At 46.8% G+C, this 26,404-nt stretch overlaps 1 protein-coding gene across 7 annotated transcripts in view; it reads right to left on the minus strand.

The window, feature by feature from the left end:
• LOC140408302 (PDZ and LIM domain protein 5-like) overlaps positions 1-14,844 on the minus strand; it is a 328,382-nt gene extending 313,538 nt beyond the window's left edge. Inside the window, exon 1 of one of the 7 annotated variants that reach the window (XM_072495316.1) lies at positions 14,450-14,844. The gene's annotated coding sequence lies outside the window, so the exon portion shown is untranslated. Of the gene's footprint in view, positions 1-377; positions 462-14,449 lie in introns of those variants that run through there. The other 6 variants (XM_072495317.1, XM_072495314.1, XM_072495311.1 and 3 more) reach the window with 6 other exon arrangements.
• Positions 14,845-26,404: the final 11,560 nt, after the last annotated feature.

Consider the following 26,404-nt stretch of genomic DNA (forward strand, 5'->3'; position numbering starts at 1 on the left):
GGGTTACCTCAAACTGAGCCACTATAGTAATCTGTCCAGTACATTGAAATACAGGAGCTTTCAGTGTTTGCTGCAGACATTTGGCTGCGCAGAATGCTACACGACCGCGGGTGTACATTTTATGCACTCACTGCCAGACATGACTGCAAACCTTTTTTATCCCTCTGCGGTTCAAAAAGGTTGTACAAAAATACCGATAAGATAGAAATTGGTATCGCCTCCAGAGAAACATCACGCAACTGACAAGGGTCCAAACCATCTGATGGAAACGCTGGACACATTTTACTCCCTGGTCACTTGGAGTCAAATAAAACGTTAAAATAAAACAGCACAAACTCCTGACATCAATTCTTTTTGCATAATGCAAAACTTTTTACCTTTCTCAGACCAAGAGCTTATTGGTCTTCGGAGCAAGGAACACTGTGCACTCCTCTGGCTCAAAGCATAAAACAGCAGAGTTTGGCAGCCAGCACCTGCTCTATATATACATATATATATATATATATATATATATATAAAGGAAGCTGGTGTAAAATTACACCAAAGCATTTGAGGGCTTCACCGTGACGCAAGATGACCAATTTAAAGGTTTGGTTTTATTTGCGGACTAAAAGGCTACTTAGCAGTAGGTACATCCGAAACAATACTGAGAGAACACGCGCTCTGGTGATTCTGACACAGATTTTTCGGCTCGGGTCAGGAGGAAATTGAAACAGGCTGGGGCACCTGCATCACTATCTGGGTGGTGGGCACTTCCAACTCCTCTTTACCAATCCCCCCTCATCCCATCTCACAATGGTTACAATAGAATAATGCACAATTCGAACCCACTTTTCTGCTACATCTGCAGTTAACAGCGGCTATCAATGAGATTCCGGATGGGCAGCACGCTGCTTATGAAGCACCGTTGTCAAGATCTTTTTAACAAATTTATTTGGTCCAGTAGATTCTTTTTTTTTTTTGCAGACAGTGACATTTGTGAAGCGTCGACCGTTCCTGCATCTGTCTTGACTTGATGTGGGGATGCCGGCGTTGGACTGCGGTGGGCACAGTAAGAAGTCTTACAACACCAGGTTAAAGTCCAACAGGTTTGATTCGAATCACTAGCTTTCGGAGCACTGCTCCTTCCTCAGGTGAAATAATGAGGAAGGAGCTGGGCTCCGAACGCTAGTGATTCGAAACAAACGTGTTGGACTTTAACCTAGTGTTGTAAGATTTCTTGCTGTACATTGATTTGGTTCACTTGGTAACACTCTCGCCTCTGAGCTAGAAGGCACAAGCCCCACTCGAGGAGCACGCTCCCAGCAGTGCAGTACCGGGGAGCGCTGCATTGCCGAAAATGCCATTTTTCAGATGTGCTATTAAATGGGGGTCTTGCCAGGTGGCCATACAGCCTCCACCCCCACCCCACCTCTAATATTTGGACCAACCTCACGGAAACAGATCGCCTGGTCATGAATCTCATTTTTGATTTGTGATACCTCACTGTGGGCATAGTGGATGCCACGTTACCGCAGCAACCACACATCAACATTTAGTCATTGGCAATAAAACATTCTGGCATATCCAGGGATCGCTTTTATAACGGTAGGTTTGTTCTTTTTTCGATTCGTATCAATGTCAGACTTTGTATCTTAGTCCAGAGCAATAATTAAGACTCAACCACTCAAACCAAAGTCTACATCCCGAAAACAAAACCCTCCCATTTCTGTACCGTTCGCTGTCAAGCCCAACCTCACACCCTTTCCAAGATCTGGTGGGAGAAAAATATATCAATGGAATATTTTTTTAAACAATATTCCTGATACAGTTTCCCTGGTGACTGACGTGACTCACAGAGTATATTACAGCCGGAATTCTCTGGCCGTCTGGATTCTCTTTTCCACCTGGCAGCGCACTCCTGCCCGGGATATCTCCTGGCAGTGTGGGGTGGCTTCAGCGGGAAATCCCATTGGCAAGGAGCGGGAAGAGAGAATCAGTGAACGGCACACCACTGAGAAACACGCAGCCGGTGAACTGGACAATCCCACCCTATATTTTTAAGGGGAGCACGGTAGCACAAGTGGATAGCACTGTGGCTTCACAGCGCCAGGGTCCCAGGTTTGATTCCCCGCTGGGTCGCTGTCTGTGCGGAGTCTGCACATTCACACCGTGTCTGCGTGGGTTTCCTCCGGGTGCTCCAATTTCCTCCCACAGTCCAAAGACGTGCAGGTTAGGTGGATTGGCCATGATAAATTGCCCTCAGTGACCAAAAAGGTTAGGAGTAATTGGGTTGCAGGGATATGTTGGAAGTGAGGGCTTAAGTAGGTCGGTGCGGACTCGATGGGCCGAATGGCCTCCTTCTGCACTGTATGTTCTATGTTCATGTTCTATGTAGTCACTGCTGTAATATAGGAACCACCGCAGCCAAGCTCCCACAAACAGCAAATAATGAACAGATAATCTGTTTTAATGATGTTAGTTGAGGGACAAATATTGGACGTAGGAGAGTGGTGCAATAAAACGGTCAGTCTCCCCACACCTCATCCCTATTTTGGTGACCTCCAAAAAGGTGTAGAAACAGGAGAACAAAAAGCTGCCTCTGCTAAGCTGCAGTTCCCTGCCCTACCATGAGGTTGAGCAGTCCATCCAGTTCTTCATCTGAAATCAAACAGGAATAAACATTCGGGCATCAACCTTTAAAGAAAACAAAGAGTGGGGGAGGGAAGGGGGAGATGGACAGAAAGGGAATTTTAAAGAAATTGCTCGGCAGGTACGAGATAGGCCAGGGTGGACAGTGGGAGATAGCAGTAGCAAGTGATGATAAGCCCTATCTTTCCACACTCATCTACTTACGATTATAAAAATGTAACAATTTCAAGTGGGCAGAGTCGCTGATGAAATGGATAGTCATCGAAGGCTGCAAACCTCAGATTGGAAAAATGCAGGTGGTACCGTGACGACACGCCTCAAATATATAAATATATAAAACGCAGTGTTTACTCTGGTATTCCTGCAACTTCTCCTGAAGTAGAATCTCCCGATACTACTCCAACTACTGCAGGATTGTCCAATATCCTCTATACCATCAGAGCCATTTCATCTCTCAGAGCCTCATTCATGATCACAAAAAAGGGTACTGGAAGAACATCACTGTTTCCAATGAATCACAACGGCCTTGTTAAGAATGACAAACCTTCTTGAAGTCATCGAGTGTAGGGCAGCACGGTGGCGCAGTGGTTAGCACTGCTGCCTCACGGCACCGAGGTCCCAGGTTCGATCCCCGATCCCGGCTCTGGGTCACTGTCCGTGTGGAGTTTGCACATTCTCCCCGTGGTTGCGTGGGTCTTGCCCCCACAACCCAAAAATGTGCAGGGTAGGTGGATTGGTCACGCTAAATTGCCCCTTAATTAGAAAAATGAATTGGGTACTCTAAATTTTTTTTTTTAAAGACAAGTCGTGGAGCGTAATCTTTCATCGCGAGGCATTCGTATTTACTCTCCGGATGCAAAGTAGTTGAAACGCAAGGGGCAGGTTCGGCTAACACACAACTTTACCGATCTGTAACACTACAACCAGGCAGCTGAGATGCCGAGAGGCTAAAACAGTTCTGAATAACACAGTGGGTGGACATACACCTCGGGGACTGCCGCGGTTCAAGCAGGTGGGTCACCACCACCTTCTCAAAGGGGCAATTAGGGATGGGCAACGAATGCTGGCCTAGCCAGAGACGCCCACATTCCGTAAAAATGATTTTTTTTTTTTTTTTTAAATTACTCCAGGAGATAGAGACCCTAAAAGAGGATGGACATAATAACTGCAGAAACCACACAAGACAGCATGTCACGATTGACATACTGAGGAAATATCATTCACATACTGTCATCTGTATTTAATACAAGACTCCTAAGATTCATATATATCAACTTGCATCGGGAAACATCAGCTGATTGGATGAAACTCAAGGACACCATATCCAAACCTGCAGCCTGCCAGGGGCTGAGAGGTTGAATTTAGATCTGGTGGCATGCCGTCTGGAGATCTCTGATGATTTTTCAGCAAGGAGACTTGCAAGGCCAGCAATTAGCTTCTTCTGCGTTGCGAAGGTCCTGCCCACTGCCGTCTGTGTACAGGCTGGCTCCTGCCACCCAGTGCCACATTACCCGGTGAATTATTGTGCCTCAAATTGCTTTCTTCAGACCCAGAATGGATTCAGAGCCCAGACAGTTATATAAAAAAGGTGCTCGCCATATGTGTCTGTGTGTGTGTTTTTGCTGCAGGTCAGAATTGCATTTGGTTGTTCAAGTGGATTTACATTTAGTTTCTTTCATCTTACACAACTTCAAATTTTATTTCTCCTGCAGATGTACCGTCCTGAAGCTACTAGCATGGTATTTATTAATTTCAATTCCGAAAGCAACAGGGCCAGCATAAAGACGCTTTTAAGTCGCTGTCAGACTGCAAAAGAGGGTGTCGAAACACAGGCAGAAAATCATAATCGGTCCCTTTTCAAACTGCCTGGACCAGAACTCGTGGGAATTAAGAGAAAAAAAGACTCACATTTATGTAGTGCCCATCCGAAAGCACTTTACAACCAATGAGGTACTTCCCGAACAACTTTTATTTACCTTTAACATAACAGAACGTCCCCAGGTGCTTCACAAGAGCATTATAAAGCAAAACATGACACCGAGCCAGATAGAGAGATAATGGACGGCCAAAAGCTTGGACAAAGTGGTAGATTTTAAGGAATGTCTTAAGGGAACAGCGTGAGATAGTGAGGAGATTCCCGCGCGTAGGGTGTCAGCAACTGAAAGCATGGCCACTAATGGTGGAGGGATTAAAATCAAGGACGCTTAAGGAGGCCAGAATTTGTAAGCGCGGCACAGTAACTTCATTGCAGTGTTAATGTAAGCCTACATGTGACAATAATAAAGATTGATTATTATACCTCGGAGGGCTGCTGGGCTGGAATAGATTACCGAGGCATGGAGGGATTTGAAAGCCAGGAGGGGAATGTAGAAAAACAAAACCAAGATTTTGTTCTGACCGGGGTCAGCGCAGGTCAGCGAGCACAGGAGGTGATAGGGGATCGGGGCTTGGCGCACATTAGGATACAGACAGCAGAGTTTTGGATGACAAATTTGCAGAGTGTAGAATGTGAAAGACCAGTAAGTAGTCCGTTGCAATAGTCGAGTTGAGAGGTTACAAAGGCACGAATTAGAGTTTGAGTAGCACCTGAGCTGAATGAGACAGGGTCAGCATCTGGCTGATGGCGCGAGCATGTTGGCAGAAGTTCATTTAAGAGGCGGTCAAATATGACACCAAGGTTGCAAACAAACTGGTTCAGTCTCAGAGTGAAGTTACAGTTCCAATATATAAAATGCAACAGCCAATTCACATACAACAAACAGCAATATTATGACAAACAGATCATCTGACTGTTAAGGATGTTAGTTGGGTGTTCAATATTGACTAGGATTCTGGGAGAACTCTCCTGTTCTTCGCCAAAATAGTGCCCTGGGGACATTTTTCATAGAAACAAAAAAAAAATAGGTGATTCAGCCCTTTGAGCATGCTCCGTCATTCATTCTGATCATCCAACTCAGTAACCTGTTCTCATTTTCATAGAATTTACATTGCAGAAGGAGGCCATTCGGTCCATCGAGTCTGCACCGGCCCTTGGAAAGAGCACCCACTTAAGCCCACACCTCCACCCTATCCCTGTACCCCAGTGACCCCACCTAACCTTTTTGGACACTAAGGAGCAATTTATCACGGCCAATCCACCTAACCTGCACATCTTGGGACTGAGGGTTGAAACCGCAGCACCCGGAGGAAACCCACGCAGACACGGAGAGAAAGTGCAAACTCCACACAGACAGTGACCCAAGCCGGGAATCGAACCTGGGAACCTGGAGCTGTGAAGCAACTGTGCTACCCACTGTGCTATCCTGCCCCACATTTTTCCTCTATGTTATGACCGCCTTCGCCCCGAGGGCTACATCGAACTCCTTGGTGAAAACAAACCATGTTTTCGCCTCAACCAATTCCTGCGAATTCCACAGGCCCACCACTCTCTGGGTGAAGAACTTTCTCATCTCTGTCCTAAATGGTCTATCTCAGTCTGGACTCCCCCACCATCGGGAACATCAGTCTTGCATCTACCTGTCTAGAATTGTATTGGTTTCTATGAGATCTGGTGCATTCTTCTGAACTCCAGCGAATATAATCCGAACCAATTCAATCTCTCATGTCAGTCTCGCCATCCCAGGAATCAGTCTCCATTGCAAGAGCATCCTTCCTCAGATAAGGAGACCAAAGCTGTACAATATTCCAGGTGTGGTCTCACCAACGCCCTGTAAAGTTGCATCAAGACATCCCTGCTCCTGTACTCAAATCCTCCCACTATGAAGGCCAACATACCATTTCTCTTCTTTACTGCCTGCTGGACCTGCATGTTTACATCCAACCAAGAGCAAGTGTTGTCTCAACGTAGCACCTCATTGAAAAGACAGCATCTCCAACAGTGCAGCACTCCCACTGTAGTGAACTGGGAGTGTCAGTGAAGGTTTTTGGGCTCCTGTCTCCGGAGTAGAAGAGGCAAGAGTGCGACCCACTGAGCTAAAGCTGATATATCAGCCTTCACACAAGCTCCTACAAGTAATGGTGGAGTACCCAAGATTTACTTGTGAAATTGGTAAGATTCAATGACGTGACATTTATCTTAAATGATGGTGAGTTTCATTTTTTCAGAAGAATCTGTTCCTGCTGGGTGGGTATACAGAGGGGAGAGGTTTAATAATGTTTATTAATAATCTTTATTATTGTCACAAGTAGACTTACATTAACACTGAAATGAAGTTACTGTGAAAAGCCCCAAGGGGGAAGTGTTCCTGACCTCTGCTCAATTTCCCAAAAATGAGCCACTGCAGTCTGCTCACTCAGTCAACTAATTACTAAAAAATACAAGAATCTGAAGGGGTTTGGCGGGACAGACAGAAGAGGCTGCTTTCCCCTGGCAGAACACGGGAACCACAGGACGGGAACCACAGGACAGGAACCACAGGACGGGACACACACCCCACTCCCCCCCCCGGCGTGTTTTGCAAGAGCCAAGGCAGCCTGCCATTGGCTTGCCATCAGCGGAAGTGGAAGATCTCGCCATCGGCGAAGAACGGGCAGAAAATCCCACCCACCGTCTCAAGATAGGAGATTCAGGAAAATGGGAACATTTCTCCGCTCCAGTTTCTTATGTACTTCGGTCAGGTCGTGACATGCGGGTAGTGGGACACTTGCACCAGCTTTGGGATGAGTTTTTTTTTAAAAAAGAATTCCCGCAAGAAAATTAATTTGATGAAACAGAAAGAAATCAGCAAAAAAAATAAACCCCATTACAAAATATATTAAGCAATGTTAGAATGATTTTGTTATATATTAATCTGCTTGTAAACTAATCAGAAAAAATAGTCTCAATAATCTGATAAGACACACACACCTCAACTTTGGCTAATAAAATTAATTAAATTTAAACACACACTCACAGAATTCTAAAAGCAGAATGCCCCCTTGTGTGTCATATCATTCTACTGTTCCAATTTATTTTTTAAAAAGCTCTATTAAGATATCTGAAATTTGCTCCGAGTTCCACAGACTCCTCCTGCTCCAACATGCCAGTTCCAAAGTTCACATTCTTGTATAACAATGACCTGACCCAACCTCCAGCCTTAAATCCCTCCACTTGTCCGCCACCTCTTGTGCATTAAACAGCCTTCCCGGTGCTCCGACTGCCTCACTAACGGCGCCCCGAGAGCGATGCTTCAGCCCTCCTGGAACGGTGAGTTCAATTCCCTCCACAGGGGTCTCGACACCTGGCTGACCCTGCTCACTCGCAAATTCACTTTCAAAAACAACCAAAAGCTGCCCTTGCAGTCTGCTCTCGGTTCCCAGTGCTGGGCAACATGGTAGCACGGTGGTCAGCACAGTTGCTTCACAGCTCCAGGGTCCCAGGTTCGATTCCCGGCTTGGGTCACTGTCTGTGCGGAATCTGCACGTTCTCCCCGTGTCTGCGTGGGTTTCGTCCGGGTGCTCCGGTTTCCTCCCACAGTCCAAAGATGTGCAGGTTAGGTGGATTGGCCGTGCTAAATTGCCCTTGGTGTCCAAGAAGGTTAGATGGGGTTACTGGGTAACGGGGATAGGGTGGAGGAGTGGGCTTAAGTAGGGTGCTCTTTCCAAGGGCCGGTGCAGACCCGATGGGCCGAATGGCCTCCTTCTGCACTGTGAATTCTACGATTCACACAGCTCGATAATCCTACGAGGGAGAAAGGAATGAAGGTTATGTTGTGCAGCACAAACTGTGGAACAGGCCCAAAGCCCTGTTTTTCTAACGAAACAGAGCCCCGAAGAAGAGTCACATGGACTCGGAACGTTGGCTTTGTTGCTCTCTCCACGGATGCTGCCGGATCTGCTGGGTTTTTCCAGCATTTTCTGTTCTTGTTTCAGATTTCAGATTTTGCTTTTATTATAACGGCCGGTTTCTGTGTAGTAAATGACCACTTCCAGATTAGAGGCCATCAAAATAAGACAAGTCGCCAAGCATTAAAATAGGGAATTCAAGAGAAACCTTTTTACTCAGTGAGCGTTTAGAATGTGGAACTAACGACCACAGGAGGCGGTTGAAACGAGTGGTACAGATGCATTTAAGGGGAAGCAAGCTTGGAATAGGAGGGGGAAATGAACAGAGGGTTATGCTGATTGAATTAGGTAAGGTAGGGCGGGAAGAGGCCTGCATGGAGCACAAACACTTCCATGGACTGGGTTGGGCTAAATTACCTCAGTCCACGCTGAATATTTTATCTAACTCCCTGTAATCCTTCCCCTCGTCATTGTAGAAAGATCCCACATTTGAAAAAAATGAAATTAAAATCGCTTATTGTCACAAGTAGGCTTCAAATGAAGTTACTGTGAAAAGCCCCTAGTCGCCACATTCCGGCGCCTGTTTGGGGAGGCTGGTACAGGAATTGACCCGTGCTGCTGGCCTGCCTTGGTCTGCTTTCAAAGCCAGTGATTTAGCCCTGTGCCAAACCAGCCCCCGAATGCAAGGTGTGTGTACAGAGAGTCAGGGAGACACGTTTACCAGAGACAGGTCCCATCACACAAACGCACTATTTGAAATTAACAGTCCAAACCTCAATATATTTACAATACATTGCATACTTAATTCAAAATTCATTTGGTTAACAAACCTGCCTGTCCTCTATATTCACTCATTTGTCTATTTTTTTAAAAACCCTCTCACATTTTTCAAGACAGACAATATTCTGATATCTGGTTTCAAGACAAGGAATCTTTTATTTTTCTAGATTTAAAGTACCCAATTCTTTTTTTTTTCCAATTAAGGGACAATTTAATGTGGCCAATTCACCTACCCTGCATATCTTTGGGTTGTGGGGGTGAGACCCACGAAGACACGGTGAGAATGTGCAAACTCCAGACGGACAGTGTCCCGGGGCCGGGATCGAACCTGGGTACTCAGCAGCATGAGACAGCAGTGCTAACCACAGTGCCACAGTGCCACCCCTAACAAGGAATCTTGATGAAAGGTTATCAACCTGAAATGCTTGTTCAGATTCTCTTTCTCTCTCCACATATGTTGCCTGACCTGGATTTCTAACATCCACAGGATTTCGCCATTGTTTCGAGTATGAGACGGAGGCTGAGGGACGGCCTGATAGAAGTTTGTAAAATTATGAGGGGTATAGATAGGGTGAACAGTTGGAAGCTTTTTCTCAAGTGCGGAAATGAAAATTACAATGGGGCACATGTTCAAGGTGAAAGAACAAAGAAGAACAAAGAAAATGTACAGCACAGGAACAGGCCCTTCGGCCCTCCCATACTGCGCCGATCCAGGTCCTTTATCTAAACCTGTCGCCTATTTTCCAAGGATCTACTTTCCTCTGTTCCCCACCCATTCATATATATGTCTAGATGCATCTTGAATTATGCTATCGTGCCCGCCTCTACCACCTCCGCTGGCAAAGCGTTCCAGGCACCCAGCACCCTCTGCGTAAAAAACTTTCCACGCACATCTCCCTTAAACTTTCCACCTCTCACCGTGAAATCGTGGCCCCTTGTAATTGACATGCCCACTCTTGGAAAAAAGCATGTTGCTATCCACCCTGTCCAGACCTCTCATAATTTTGTAGACCTCAATCAGGTCCCCCCTCAACCTCCATCTTTCCAACGAAAACAATCCTAATCTACACAATCTTTCTTCATAGCTAGCACCCTCCATACCAGGCAACATCCTGGTGAACCTCCTCTGCACCCTCTCTAAAGCGTCCACATCCTTCTGGTAATGTGGCGACCAGAACTGCACGCAGTATTCCAAAGGTGGCCTAACCAAAGTCCTATACAACTGTAACATGACCTGTCGACTCTTGTACTCAATACCCCGTCCGATGAAGGCAAGCATGCTGTATGCCTTCTTGACCACTCTATCGACCTGCGTTGCCACCTTCATGGTACAATGGACCTGAACTCCCAGATCTCTCTGTACATCAGTTTTCCACAGGACTCTTCCATTGACCGTATAGTCCGCTCTTGAATTAGGTCTTCCAAAATGCATCACCTCGCATTTGCCTGGATTGAATTCCATCTGCCATTTCTCTGCCCAACTCTCCAATCTATCTATATTTTGCTGAATTCTCTGACAGTCCTCCTCGCTATCTGCAACTCCACCAATCTTAGTATCATCTGCAAACTTGCTAATCCGACCACCTATACCTTCGTCCAGATCATTTATGTATACCACAAACAACAGTGGTCCGAGCACGGATCCCTGTGGAACACCACTAGTCACCTTTCTCCATTTTGAGACACTCCTTTCCACCACTACTCTCTGTCTCCTGTTGCCCAGCCAGTTCTTTATCCATCAAGCTAGTACACCCTGAACCCCATATGACTTCACTTTTTCCATCAACACGCCATGGGAAACTTTATCAAACACCTTACTGAAGTCCATGTATATGACATCTACAGCCCTTCCCTCATCAATTAACTTTGTCACTTCCTCAAAGAATTCTATTAGGTTTGTAAGACATGACCTTCCCTGCACAAAACCATGCTGCCTATCACTGATAAGTCTATTTTCTTCCAAATGTGAATAGATCCTATCCCTCAGTATTTTCTCCAACAGTTTGCCTACCACTGACGTCAAGCTCACAGGTCTATAATTCCCTGGATTATCCCTGCTATCCTTCTTAAACAAAGGGACAACATTGGCAATTCTCCAGTCCTCTGGGACCTCACCCGTGCTCAAGGGTACTGCAAAGATATCTGTTAAGGCCCCAGCTATTTCGTCCCTCGCTTCCCTCAGTAACCTGGGATAGATCCCATCCGGACCTGGGGACTTGTCCACCTTAATGCCTTTTAAAATACCCAAAACTTCCCTCTTCCTTATGCCGACTTGACCTAGAGTATTTAAACATCCATCCCTAACCTCAACATCCGTCATGTCCCTCTCCTTGGTGAATACCGTGCAAAGTACTCATTAAGAATCTCACCCATTTCCTCTGACTCCACGCATAAATTCCCTCTTTTGTTTTAGAGTGAGCCAATCCTTTCTCTAGTTACCCTCTTGCTCCTTATATACAAATAAAAGGCTTTGGGATTTTCCTTAACCCTGTTAGCCAAAGATATTTCATGACCCCTTTTAGCCCTCTTTATTGCGCGAAGGAGGAAAGGTTCAGTGGAGATATGCGGGGAAGATTTTTTACACAGAGGGTGGTGGTGGCTTGGATTGCACTGCCAAGTGAGGTGGTTGAGGCAGATGAGTTAGTGACCTTTAAGACTTATCTAGATAGGCACATGAACAGACAGGGCATAGAAGGATACAGACGGTTAGACCATAAGACCATAAGACATAGGAGCAGAATTAGGCCACTCGGCCCATCGAGTCTGCTCCCCCATTCAATCATAGCTGATATTTTCTCATCCCCATTCTCCGGCCTTCTCGCCATAACCCCTGATCCTCTTATTAATCAAGAACTTATCTAACTCGGTCTTAAAGACACTCAATGATTCGGCCTCCACAGCCTTCTGCGGTAAAGAGTTCCACAGATTCACCACCCTCTGGCTGAAGAAATTCCTCCTCACCTCGGTTTTAAAGGATCGTCCCTTTAGTCTGAGATTGTGTCCTCTGGTTCTAGTTTTTCCTACAAGTGGAAACATCCTCTCCACGTCCACTCTATCCAGGCCTCGCAGTATCTTGTAAGTTTCAATAAGATCCCCCCTCATCCTTCTAATTTGTCTAGATAGGACACATGCTCGGCGCAGGCTTGGAGGGCCGAAGGGCCTGTTCCTGTGCTGTACTGTTCTTTATTAGACAGGAAGTTTCGCAGAGGGTATGATTTTCATGTCCATTCAGGTTAAATACTGACTGAATGTCGTACCAGTTCCTAACCCAGTGCTCTCAATATTTCATATCTAAAATGATGGCTGCTGAATTCCACCCTTCCTGTTGTCTGAATGTTCTCACGGCCAGTGAGTAACTGGGCTGAGCAATGGTAACATCCACACTTATCAGGGCAGTCGGTGCTGTGGACCTCTCAGCAATGTCAACTTGTGACCAACCCAAAGGAAGTCATGAATCAGTCAGGGAAAGCAGGGGAGAGCTTTTCACCTTACAGCTGTGCATAGTGTGATTCAACAAAGCTGACCTCGCCACGTCTAATTCAAATTTAGTTCAAAAGACAAGTGGGGGGAGGGGGGGGTGGATCAACAGCTGATCTATTTAATTATCTGACGCAACATTAGAAATGGTTTGTCGAACTGAATCATTTGCATAAGATAGGGGCTGGTATAGCACAGTGGGCAAAATAGCTGGCTTGCAATGCAGAACAATGCCAGCAGCGCGGGTACAATTCCCGTACCAGCCTCCCAAAACAGGCAGCGGAATGTGGCGACTAGGGGCTTTTTATAGTAACTTCATTGAACTCTACTTGTGACAATAAGCGATTATTATTATTAAGATAGGGGAACATGGGTAGGCCATTTGGCCCCTCGAAACTGCACTGCCGTTCAATAACATGGCTGACCTGATCTTGGTCTCAAATCCAGTTTTCTGTCTGTTACTACCGCCCCCCCCCCCATAACTCTCGAACTGCTTGTAGTTCAAGAATCTATCTCAAGTCTTGAATTTTTCAATGACTCATCTCCACAGCTCCCTGGGATAGAGAATTCTACACGACCCTCAGGGGAGCAGTCTCTACGTCTTTAATAGCCGATTGTTTTATTCGCTGTTCGCTGTGGTCCGCCCTGCCCACAGATGCTGCTCACAGACTGGAAACCCGCTGAGCAGCAAAGAAAGAGGGTCACTTGATCCAAGCATATCCACATTCATTCATTTTCATAAATTAAACACTGTGGATGCCAGGGCGTGACATTCCCAAGGGAGTAAAGGTGCAGATTCTGAGCACGCTGAGGCACATATTCCCTCTGGTGTGGAGGAGCAGGGCTGATCAAAAACAAGTCACCTTTCAGATCAGAGCAAGCACGCAGCGCCATGCGTGATCAGCCACAGGAGGTGCAGTACCATCACCAAGCAGGCTCCAACATGCTTGCATACCATGGGCAGGATACAAGGCCTTGGGCAGGACACAAGGCCATGGGCAGGACACAAGGCCATGACCACTCTCCCACCCCACACCACCCGAACAAGCTTCCCAACCCCGTCATTCATGGGAGACTTGCAGAAGGAGTGAGTGAGTCAGCAGCAGCAGCTCTAACCTCACACCGATTACTCACTGGACAAACCCACTGGAGGGCACTTCCTGGAGGGTCAGGGGGACCAAATGTCACAGGCTCCTCCCCCACCACACACTAGCCACTCCCACACCACAGTAGCCCCTCCCACTCCGCGCGCTGATTGGACGGCGTGAGAAGGTGCAACAACACCCGTCTGCACCGATTGGCCAAGCCAATTGCCAATCAAACACACCGCTTCGGCCAGCCGGGTTGGGGATTTTCAGCAAGTGACTGCACCCCCCCCCCTTAAAAAAAACACACCCAGGAACAGCCAAAAACTGGAGTAAACGCGCATTAAAATACGATTTAAAGATGTGCAGCGGGGGGCTATTTGCAGGAACACTTACTGCAAATCCTCCCTCCAATCGCTCAGTTTCTGCTCGCTTCTTCTTTCTCAGGAAGCCGCTCTCCCCGACCGGTTCGATCTTAAAAAAGATGCCTGCTACTGAAAGTCACATTTGCGGATTGAGATAGGGGGTTGGAGATGAATGGGCAATGCACCTCCACCTTCCGAGAAGGCGCGGTGCCTCTGACACTGTCATCTCACACCCACCCCTCCCTTATTTGTAAAGCTGCTGAAACTTACCAGAGTGTGCATTTGTCACAATTATCCCCCCCCCCCCCCTTTCCCAAAAGCTGCGAGCGACTGCCTTCCCCCACCCACCTTGCTCACCCCTTGCAGACTCTCCGGGTGAAGGTTCTATTTGGAACGTTGTGTTGCCACTCGCTCCCCGGGTCAATATTCCATTCGAACGTTGTGTTGCCACTCGGCGTTCCCGGCCCCGCTCGCTCTCTGCACGGCTCCTCTCTGATCTCTGCACTTCCGTCCCATCAACTCTCTTTCATCAAGCCAGAGGGAGGAGGGGAAAGTGGGGAGGGCTCGGCTCCCTGCTTCCCCACCCACTCGACCTGAAAGCGAGCACTCCGAGAGAAGGAGGGAGGATTTGCGAGTCACACAAAAAAACACAGCAGCCGGCCTCCTGGGCAATGCGAGTGGGATTGGCAGCAAACCTGGGGAGAAAGGAGAATGCATCCGTCCTTCCAGTTCCTTCTGATGAGTGCTTCGAGAGCCCCCAGCAAACCCAGGATTTTAATTTGTTTCCCCAATGAACGCCCCCCCCCCCCCCCCCCCCCATTTATTCAAAGCCTTTCACAGCCTCGGGACGTTCCAGTTCCTGGAATGTGCAGTGGTTGTTCCATTGTAGGGAAGAGAGTCTGTGCACAGTGACGACAGATTGAGGGGCTACCTGATCGAGGTCTACAAGATTCTGAGGGGCATGGATAGAGTGGATGGGCAGGCACTCTTTCCCAAGGTGGAGGGGTCAGTCACCAGAGGGGGGGGGGGGGGCATAGGTTTAAGGTCCTTGGGGCAAAGTTTAGAGGAGCTATGCGAGGCAGGTCCTTTACACAGAGGGTGGCGAGTGCCTGGAACGTGTTGCCAGGGGAGGTTGTGGAAGCAGATACCTTAAGTGTTCAAAGGGCACCTTGACAAACATATGGATAGGACCTGCATTGCTTAGTCTTCAAATGCCTTTGAAATTTTGAGGGTTTTAAACTTTCATTTGCCAGTACCTCCCTGCATATAACACACATGGACTTTGCATCCTGATTTGCATTGGCACAATTAACAAAGCTGATGTGTTATGTACTCTGGGATAACACAGGCTGCAACTGGATGCAGCTTTAACCAAAAGATACTCCAGAACTTGATGTTATTTCAATCTGATTTATTGAACCAGTAGCACAGTTCTCTATGAGTTCGACTCTGCTAACCTAAGTGTGGTTACTCTGTCTGACTGAACCAGACTAGCTCTTAGCCACGTGCTGGAGGTATGATACTGTACATACACCCTGACTCACTCTGTAGATGTTCATCAGTGGAAAGAGGCGGAGTGTGAGTGCCTCGTGCCTTTTATAGTGAGATACCACCCCTGAGTGTCCTGCCTGCTCATGGGTCATGTCCTGTTCTCTGTGTTCATTAGCTGCCTGTCTGTGCCTGTCTGTATATCATTGTCTGCATATCATGACAAAAGCCATACCTCAAGAAATTATCTTCATCCTGCTTTGATCTCGATTTCATTTTATTCTCAATGGGTTGTTCACCAGAGGTCCTGGAGCTCTGTGCAGAGCTAACGTAGCACTGCTTTGTCCTGCTGTGGACCCTCCTGCGCAGCGCTTTCCAGGAGATTCAGTTGTGAGGTCCTGACCTGCTTGTGTCTCTGGCCCTCTCGTCCATGTTACAAAATAATCCCTCTTCAGTTCTTCACACAGTCCTGTTGCTTGCTTGCTGGCAGCTACAACATTGAGTAATGTCTCCTCTGTGATTTTTCACCCAAAGTCGGCATTCATTCTTTTTACTTTGAAAGTTTATTTCCAACACCTGATTTTTCCAAGTTTATGACTTTTTAACTACTGAAAATTAAAGCAATTTCAGTTGAAAATGCGCATCCTTACATTTACACACAAACTTTGTTTTAAATATATTCCCATTTCTTTAGAAATTTAAACATTATTAAAAAATTATAATCTTGTTTTTATTCTACAAACTATGACTTTAGACGAGATTAAGTAACTTGTCAAAAACACACAATGTCACAATATTTCTTACCGGTTCCTCTGGATTGACCTATCCAAACATCCAAGTCATCTCCTTCTCCATTCTCACCAAAAGCACTTACTTCCAGAGAGTGGTGACACAACCTGATGATTGTGTAGGTTTCTTTGGGTGTTGACATGTGTCCGCCATATTGACTGGCCACATCTGATCGGTATTCCTGGCGGACAAAACTGCAAAACTGTTACTGTCGTCAGATGTATCCGCCCCAACCACAGACTGTTGACCACTTCCCGACCCCTACTGCACATCGCATCCTTAAAAGCCGGTCACGGCCGTTGGGCACTTTTTCCCGTGATCAGGAAAGCTACGGCCAACCACTCCGCGACCCTCCTGACACCCGCATGCGGCCCACCTGCGGGTCGCGACCCTGACTTTGAAAAACCCTGACGTAGAAGGTCAGCCATGATCTTGTTGAGCTTGGAGCAGGCCGAAAGGGCCACATGGTGCTACTATTTGAGGGATAAATGTTGGTCAGGGCACTGGCGATAACTCTACCACAAAAAGAACAGTAGGAGGCCATTCAGCCCCTTAAACCTGCTCCGCTATTCAATAAGATCATGGCTGATCTGATAGCAACTTCAAATCTGCATCCTGCCTACCCCACAATAACCTTTCACCCCCCTGTTTACCAAGAATCTATCCCCCTCTGCCTTAAAAATATTCAAGACTTAGCTTCTGCTGCCTTTTGAGGAACAGAATTACAAATGCTCACGACCCTGTGAGAGACAAAAAATCTGTTTTAAATGAGCAACCCTTATGTTTAAACAGTGACCCCTCATTCTAGATTCTCCCACAAGAGGGAACATCCTCGCCACACCCACCCTGTCAATACACAGAACATAGAACAGCACAGTACAGACCCTTCAGCCCACGATGTTGTGCTGACCATTTATCCTAATCCAAGATCAACCTAACCTACACCCCTTCAATTTGCTGCTGTCCATGTGCCTGTCTAAGAGTCGCTTAAATGTCCCTAATGACTCTGACTCTACCACCTCTGCTGGCAGTGCATTCCACACACCCACCACTCTCTGTGTAAAGAACCTACCTCTGATATCTCCCCTATACCTTCCTCCAATCACCTTAAAATTATGTCCCCTCGTGACAGCCATTTTCACCCTGGAGAAAAGTCTCTGGCTATCCAATCTATCCATGCCTCTCATCACCTTGTATACCTCTATCAAGTCACCTACCTGCCTTCTTCGCTCCAGTGAGAAAAGCCCTAGTTCCCTCAACGTTTCTTCATAAGACATGCCCTCCAGTCCAGGCAGCATACTGGTAAATCTCCTCTGTACCCTCTCCAAAGCATCCACATCCTTCCAATAATGAGGCGACCAGAACTGGACACAATATTCCGAGTGTGGTATAACTAGGGTTTTATAAAGCTGCAGCAAAACCTTGCGGCTCTTAAACTCAATCCCCCTGTTAATGAAAGCCAACACACCATACTCCTTCTTAACAACCCTATCAACCTGCATGGCAACTTTGAGAGATCTATGTACATGGACCCCAAGATCCCTCTGTTCCTCCACACTTCCAAGAATCCTGCCTTTAACCCTGTATTCAGCATTCAAATTCGACATTCCAAAATTAATCACTTCACATTTATCAAGATTGAACTCCATCTGCCACTTCTCAGCCCAGCTCTGCATCCTGTCAATGTCCTGTTGTAACCTGCAACAACCCTCAACACTATCTGCAACTCCCCCAACCTTCGTGTCATTGGCAAACTTACTAACCCACCCTTCGACTTCCTCATCCAAGTCATTTATAAAAACCACGAAGAGCAGAGGTCCCAGAACAGATCCTTGCAGGACACCACTGGTCACCGACCTCCAGGCGGAATACTTTCCATCCACTACCACTCGCTCTCTTCTTTTGGCCAGCCAATTCTGTATCCAGACAGCCACATTTCCCTGTATCCCATACCCACTTACTTTCTGAATGAGCCTACCATGGGGAACCTTATCAAATGCATTACTGAAATCCATATACACCACATCCACTGCCCGACCATCAACAATGTGTCTTGCCACATCCTCAAAGAATTCAATGAGACTTGTGAGGCATGACCTGCCCTCACAAAGCCATGCTGACTATCTTTAATCAAAGTATGTTTTTCTAAATAATCATAAATCCTATCTCTCAGAATTCTTTCCAATATTTTGCTCACCACAGACGTAAAACTGATGGGCCTGTAATTCCCAGGGATTTCCCTATTCCCTTCCTTGAACAGGGGAACAACATTTGTCTCCCTCCAATCATCCGGTACTACTCCAGTGGAGAGTGAGGATGCAAAGATCATTGCCAACAGCGCAGCAATCTCCTCCCTCGCTTCCCGTAGTAACCTTGGGTATATCCCGTCAGGCCCAGGGGAATTATCTATCCTGATGCTTTTCAGAATTTCCGGCACATCCTCCTTATTAATATCAACCTGTTCGAGTCTATTAACCTGGTTCACACTGTTCGCGTGAGCAACAAGTTCCCTCTCTCTCGTGAATAACTCTCAGGATCTTAAATATTTCAATCAAATTGCCTCTTATTCTGCTAAACTCTAGCAGATGCAAGCCTAACCTCGCCAACCTTTCCTCATAAGGGAACCCACTCATTCCAGGTATTAGTCTAGTAAACCTTCTCCGAATTGCCTCCAACACCTTTTTACATCCTGAACTCTCCTGGTCTTCTTCAAATTAGTGGTTTGGGGGCGCGATTCACCGATCGCAGGACTAAGTGTCCACGCCGTCATGAACGCCGTCGCTGGAGAATCGGCGGCCCGCGACCGGCGGCGCGCGAAACGCGCCAGCGCAAATGTCGCCGATTCTCCGCACCTCGGAAAATCGCGCACTGGTGTCGGGGCGGCGTGGCGTGGTTGTGGCGATTCTCTGGCCTGGTGCGGGGCTGAGAGAATCGCGCCCAGGATCTTTTGTCTATAGGAGGGCAGACAGGGCCTAAGTTTAGCATCACATTAAAAAACATGTACTAGCAACTTTGCAACACTCTGTCAATCCTGCACCTGAGACCCCTGTGCTTTTGTGTTCATGATGTGGAGATGCCGGCTTTGGACTGGGGTGAGCACAGTCAAAGTCTTACAACACCAGGTTAAAGTCCAACAGGTTTATTTGGAATCACTAGCTTTCGGAGCATTGCTCCTTCATCAGGTGAGTGAAGAGGTGGGTTACACAAACACACATATAGCCAAAGTCAATGATGTAAGATAATATTTTGAATGCGAGACCTTGCAGGTAATTAAGTCTTTACAGGGCCTGACAGTACTCAGATCTCTGGAGAGTTACTACAATTGGCTTGCTCAGAAACTAAAGTGTCACCCACTGACCACCATCTGGCACCCAACGTAATGAGGGGGTCATGACTCCTGATCTGCTATCACCTAAATTTAAACTCGGCCTTTAGACACTGAAGCAAGTACACAAAGTGGTACTGGGCATTTATGTGGGCCAGAGCAGACAGGAGAAGCAAGTTCCTTGCCTGAGGGATGTTATGCAATGGAATTCCGAAAGCTTTTCACAAAGGCACAGGCTAATTATTTGAAGCCACGCTATGTTTACATTTTTGGATTAAAAGCAAAATTTTCCAGACAAACATTCAGCAAAGACAAAGACTAATCACAGACTGCTGAGCTTTCTACTTTCAGAATAAAAACATTCTAATTACTGCTTTGTGTGAGTAAGGGAAACAATGGAAGGAGCTCTGAAAACCTTTGTTCTAGGCAGAAATGTTTCAAGTGAAAATGATCAACCTTTGCTTCAGTGTCGCCGTGAGCCACAGCCCTTCCCCAACTCTGTCAGATCCCTTAACAACCCCGTCCCAAAGCTAAACCCAACAGTATTCCTGCTTCCTCCCCTTCAGTAGTGCCAAGGATAAGGTAGATGCTACCATTGCACATTTTTCTGCCATCTTGTACTGTGATGTATTTGGATTTTCAAAATGCATTCGACACACTTGTGAAAAACGTTACAGCTCGTAAAATAAAAAGGAACAGCAGCAATGTAGATACAAAAGTGGCTAAATAATAGGAAACAGAGGATAACGGTCAATGGATATCTTTCAGACTGGGGGAAGGTCTATAATGGAGTTCCCCAGGGGTCAGTTTGGGACCCTTGATCTTCCTGATATATGTATCAATGATCTAGATCTTGGTGTGCAGGGGACAATTTCAAAGTTTGCGGATGTCACCAAACTTGGAAGTATTGTGGAGTGTGAGGAGGACTGTGTAGAACTCCAAAAGGACATAGACAAGTTGGAGGAGTGGGAAGATAGGTGGCAGACAAAGTTCAATGTGGAGAAATGCGAGATGATGCATTTTATTAAGAGGAACATGGAAAGACAAGATAAAATAATCGGTACTGATCTTTAGGGGGTGCAGGAGCAGAGGGGGCCTGGGTATATGTGTACATAGATCATTGAAGGCGGCAGGACAGGTGGCAGAGTGGTTAGCACGGCTGCCTCACAGCACCAGGGACCTGGGTTCAATTCTGGCCTTGGGTGATTGACGGGTGGAGTTTGAACATTCTCCCTGTGTCTGCGTGGGTTTTCTCCAGGTGCTCAGGTTTCTTCCTACAGTCCAAAGATGTGCAGTTTCGGTGGACTGGCCATGCTAAATTGCCCCTTAGCGTTCAAAGATGTCTAGGTTAGGTTAAGGGGTTATTGGGATAGGGCGAGGGAGTAGGCCAGGGTGGAGTGCTCTTTCAGAGGGTCAGTGCAAATTCGATGGACCAAATGGCTTCCTTCTGCACGAGGTGGAGAGAGGAGTTAAAATATATATTATTCTGGGCTTTATTAATAGGGGTATAGAGTATGGAGGTTTTGCTGAACTTAAAGAACACACTGGTTAGATCTCAGCTGGAGTATTGTGTACAGTTCCGGGCGCCACACTGGAGGAAGGACGTGAATGCATTAGTGACAGTTCAGAAGAGGTTTACAAGAATGAGATGAGAAACTTTAAATATGAGGATAGACTGAAGAAGTTGGGGCTGTTCTCCTTGAAGAGAAGATGGCATAAAGGAGGTTTGAGAGAGATGTTCAAAATCATGAGGGGGCTTGACAGAGAAGATGGGAAGATACTGTTCCTGCTCGTAAAAGGATTGAGAGCGAGAGGGCACAGATTTAAAGTGATAGGGGGGGAGAGGCTTGTTCCTGCCCAAGGTAGATATGTATGTGGGTTAAAGAACTTGGCAGGAGTTAGCTGAAGTTGAAAATGCAGGTGGCTGGCTCCAGTGCAGGAAGAAATGTTCTTTATTCATTTATTCACAGATGTGAACATCACCAACAAGCCTTGTTCCCCATCCCTAATTGCCCATGAGAAGGTGGTGGTGAGTTGCTTTTTGGAACGACAGCAGTACATATGGTGTAGGTACACCCGCCATGCTGTTAAGGATGAAACTCCAGGGTTTTGGCCCAATGACAGTGTAGCGCACAATGACTTACGCAAGACAAGAAGCACAGACAGTAAAGGAACGACGATATATTTCTAAGTCAGGATGTTGTGTGGCTTGATAGGGAACTTGAAAGTAATGGCATTCCCTTTAAATTCGCTAAACTCATTTTGCAAGTCCAGCACTTTTTGTGATATGATATCATCCTCTCATGGTCTGGTCCCCTGGTTTCATATGGCTTTGGGGAAACAATGGCGTAATGGTAATGTCAGTGGACCAATAATCCAGAGACCCAGGTAATGCTCTGGGGACGTGGGTTCAAATCCCACCTAGTCTTAGCCTAAGTCCTTACCTAGTCCTTACCTAGTCTTAGCCTACTTGTGAGTCCAGATTGACTCCTAACTGTCCTCTAACTGCCTCGCAAACCACTCAGTTGTATCAAACTGCTACAGATACCAAATGGACCGCAGCAGTTCAAGGTGGTAGCTCACTATCAATTCCTCAAGGGCGATTAGGAATTGGCAAAGAATGTCAGCCAAATCAGCAACACCCACTTCGCATGGGAGAATATTTAAAAACCGTTGGAACAAATGCCAGGGTTTGTCGTCGGATGACGAAGTTCCTCTTCCCACCATCCAAAGAATCACTGTCGACTCTGCCTGCCCCACAACAAATTCACGCTCAAATGAGCGTCAGTTGGCTTAGGGAGGGAGGCCTGAGTTCAGGGGGGCATGGCGAGTGAGTGGGCGATTGGGGTGTTGGGGGAGAGGCCCGGGGGCAGAGAGGTCCAGCAGCCAGCGGACATTAAGGGGGATGGAGGTGCCCAAAGTTAGAAAGGGGCGCCTGTTGGAGGTGCCCTACCTCCCCCTCTTCCTGCCATGGGCCCAAGACCAATCATCTTCGGGCCCATTCCTTCCATTTCACATTCCGCTCACTTTTTTGAATTATTTTATTAATTATAAAAATATCAAATGTAGGAATTAATGCTGTTTGCCTGATGGAGACGCCTCATCCAATCGAATGATGAAAAGCCTGCTTACTTTCTCATTGGCGAAGGGTGGCAGGGCGCGGTGAGGGATGGACATCCTCGGTGACCAATACTGGAACTATCAGAGCGGGCCAATTGGAGGCAGGAGGTGATCACGCCAAGATTATGTCCAACCAGAGTTGGTCACTCTGCAACTCCTCATTGGAACCTGACGGTTGGGGGGGGGGGGCGGGGGGGGAGTTGCGCCAGACAGGGCTTAGCAAGAGACAGCTCTCTGATTTTGAAGGAGCCATGCTCTGTTCAAGGAGTAAGCATTTCAAATGCAAGAGAGGTACCTGCAGGAGGCTGGAGACAGGGAAGCAGGAGGCATCTATCCTGCTCAGAGTTAGTACAACGTTCCTGCAATCTTCACACTGCATCCCATCCAATAATTCATTTGCAGGCACATACCTGAGATTCAATGTCAGCTGCTTACTGGGTCTGCTGAATTGTTCATAGATCAGTCATTGGGGCGATATACCTTTTAGGCCTCTTTAGAAAGTGTTCCAGAGTCCAGGTCTACACCCAACACCTCACCATTTGAGTCTATCAAGCATCAACGTACATCCACCCACCTGGAAAAATGTAGTGAGTCAGATGTGGCCAGCATTCTCAATGGTGGAGAATACTGAAGTATTGTTACTCCTAGGTGTGCACATTACCAACAAGCTGTCTATGCCCACCCACATTGACATTACAACCAAGAAAGCACAACTTTACTTTCTCAGGAAATTAAGGAAATTCAGCATGTTCCCATTGACTCTTACCAGCATAATCAAAGACCCCTCCCACCCGGATTATTCACTGTTCCAAGTTCTTCCATCAGGCAGGAGATACAAAAGTCTGAGAACACGCACGAACAGATTCAAAAACAGCTTGTTCCCCGCTGATACCAGACTCCTAAACGACCCTCTTATGGACTGATCTGATCTCTTCACGCATCTTCTCTACTGAGTAGTACTACACTCCTGTATGCTGCACCTGATGCCTGTATCTATGTATTTACATTTTGTATTTTATGTTTGCCCTATGTGTTTTCACTTTTTAAAAATAAATTTAGAGTACCCAAATTTTTTCCAATTAAGGGGCAATTTTAGCATGGCCAATCCATCCACAAATGCACATCCTTGCGTTGTGGGGGCGAAACCCACGCAAACACAGGGAAAATGCGCAAACTCCACACGGACTGTGACCCAGAGCCGGGATCGAACCTGGGACCGCAGCACTGCGAGGCAGCAGCGTTACCCACCATGCCACCGTGCTGCCCGCCCTATGTGTTTTCATGTATGGAATGACCTGTCTGGACAGTTCGCAGAACAATACTTTTCACTGTACCTCAGTACATGTGACAATAAGCAAATCCAATTCAATTCAATCCAATGCACAGTTGAGCATGAGCAAGGGAAATAGTCAGAGAAAGGAAGAGACCCTATCAGAGAGAGGGCAGGGGATTTCTTGCTTCTGAAATTATTGGTGAAGAACAGCAGAGATTGGCATGATCATTTTCACCTCTGACACAAGGTGGCAACAGTTGAGACATTGCTGACAGCTCTGATATAATTGACATTAAAATCAAATTGACATTGTTTCTCTCCCATGTGCTGAACCAGTGGAGTTAAAATGGCCGTGGACATGTGCACATTGGGAAGACGGTGGGAAACATTCAACCACCATAATGGGCGCTACAAGGCACAGTGGCTAGCACTGCTGCCTCACAGCGCCTGGGACCTGTTTACGATTCCGGCCTTGGGTGACTGTCCGTGCAGAGTCTGCACGTTCTCTCCGTGTCTGCGTGGGTTTCCTCCGGGTGCTCCGATTTCCTCCCACAGTCCAAAGATGTGTAGGTTAGGTAGATTGGTCATGCTAAATTGCCCCTCAGCATCCAATGATGTGCAGATTAGGGTACCGAGTTACGGGGATAGGGTGGGATGGGCGGGGGAGTGGACCTAGGTAGAGTGTTCTTTCGAAGGGTTGGTGCAGACCCGATGGGCCGAATGGCCTCCTTATGGTTTTGTGAGGGATTCGATGATTTCAATCCACCTTCTGCAGTTGCCAGCTCTGAATGGACCTGCTCCAGGAGGATTCCTCACGTCACGTACCACCTCTCACCTCCAACCGCCCCGTCCTGCCCCACATTCCCACCATTGGTCACTCAACACATCCATCCTGTCAGCTCCCTTCACCAATTGCAATAGACCCTCACGGCCATTTATTCAAAACCCATTTGCTGACAGAGTTAAAATCCGGCTGCCTGACTGGATGTTATTTGACAGTCAAATAGCTTTTTTTCACAGCTCCGATTTTTAAAATATCTATCAAACAAAAATGTCCAAGGAACATAAAGAAGAACGCACAATTTACTTTATCCCCCAAAAGTTCCCCTTTGGGGTTTTAATCATTGGAGTGGAGATTAATCTTCAAACCTGGAAACTCTGCAGGCAGTATTGGAGACAATCTATGCAGCCTGCCCACACACAGGCTGGGCAGCATTAACATTTATTGGAGATCCCTGTGCAATAAAAACAAGTATTTTAATGAAATAGGGTTTGCTTTGTGGCATGCTGCCTTGTTCTGTTTCACATCAAAGACAACAAGGTTTATATGGAAATTTTGGGAATCTACCAGCTACCACAGTGAGGCCTGGGTGGCAATGTGGCTCCCTCTGGTGGTGGTGACAGAATGTGAGCACTCTCTGGCAACGAAGGCTTGGAGAAGTTATGTGGAAGCTTTTATTCCTGCGGCCGGGACGGTGTATTACCTTGAGCTCTTGTTAATTGGGCAGTTACGTTAAGATAACGTGACTTTCAGTCTCAGGGTTGCTGCATTTATTCTCGGAGAGTGAGGGCAAATGGTTCCCTGCGAATAATCCATTCAAATGATTCTCTGCCTCGTCGTCACAGGCCCCTCAGCTATTTTCTTTGCAGCCTTATATTGCTGATGCTCTCACCATTTAATCGGGGCCTTTTACCTCAGTACAACTTCTGTTTTGCCGACGGCACGGCGGCGCAGTGGTTAGCACTGCTGCCTCACGGCGCCAAGGATCCGGGTTCGATCCCGGCTCTGGGTCACTGTCCGTGTGGAGTTTGCACATTCTCCCCATGACGGCGTGGGTCTCACCCCCGTAACTCAAAATTGTGCAGGTTAGGTGGATTCGCCACGCTAAATTGCCCCTTAAAAAAAACTTCTGTTTTTCCACAAGTCCCCCTTCCCTCAACCTTTCTCTTTCCTTTTCTCTCCCCACACTTAACCCTAATTAAATTGTGATTATGCTGCCAAAATGTTACTCTCCTTACACTGCCTTTTCACCCACAAACAGGTCAAGTAGCACGTCTCTCCTTATTTAGTAATTCCCACACAGTCCCGAACACACCGGAAAGAACTTTCTCTTCCTGGCCAGAAATGCTAACCTCATCCCAGCCTATTTTTAGATAATTGGGAAAAAAAATCAGGTTTCCCTAATTTGCGAAACATTCCCGTTCTAAATTTTGTTTTAACCGTTTGGTGATCTATAGGGGGCGATTCTCCAAAATGGAGACTAAGTGTTCGTGCCGTCGTGAACGCCGTCGCGTTTCATGACGGCGT

The sequence above is a fragment of the Scyliorhinus torazame genome, chromosome 3 (assembly GCF_047496885.1).
Source record: "Scyliorhinus torazame isolate Kashiwa2021f chromosome 3, sScyTor2.1, whole genome shotgun sequence".
NCBI lineage: Eukaryota > Metazoa > Chordata > Chondrichthyes > Carcharhiniformes > Scyliorhinidae > Scyliorhinus > Scyliorhinus torazame.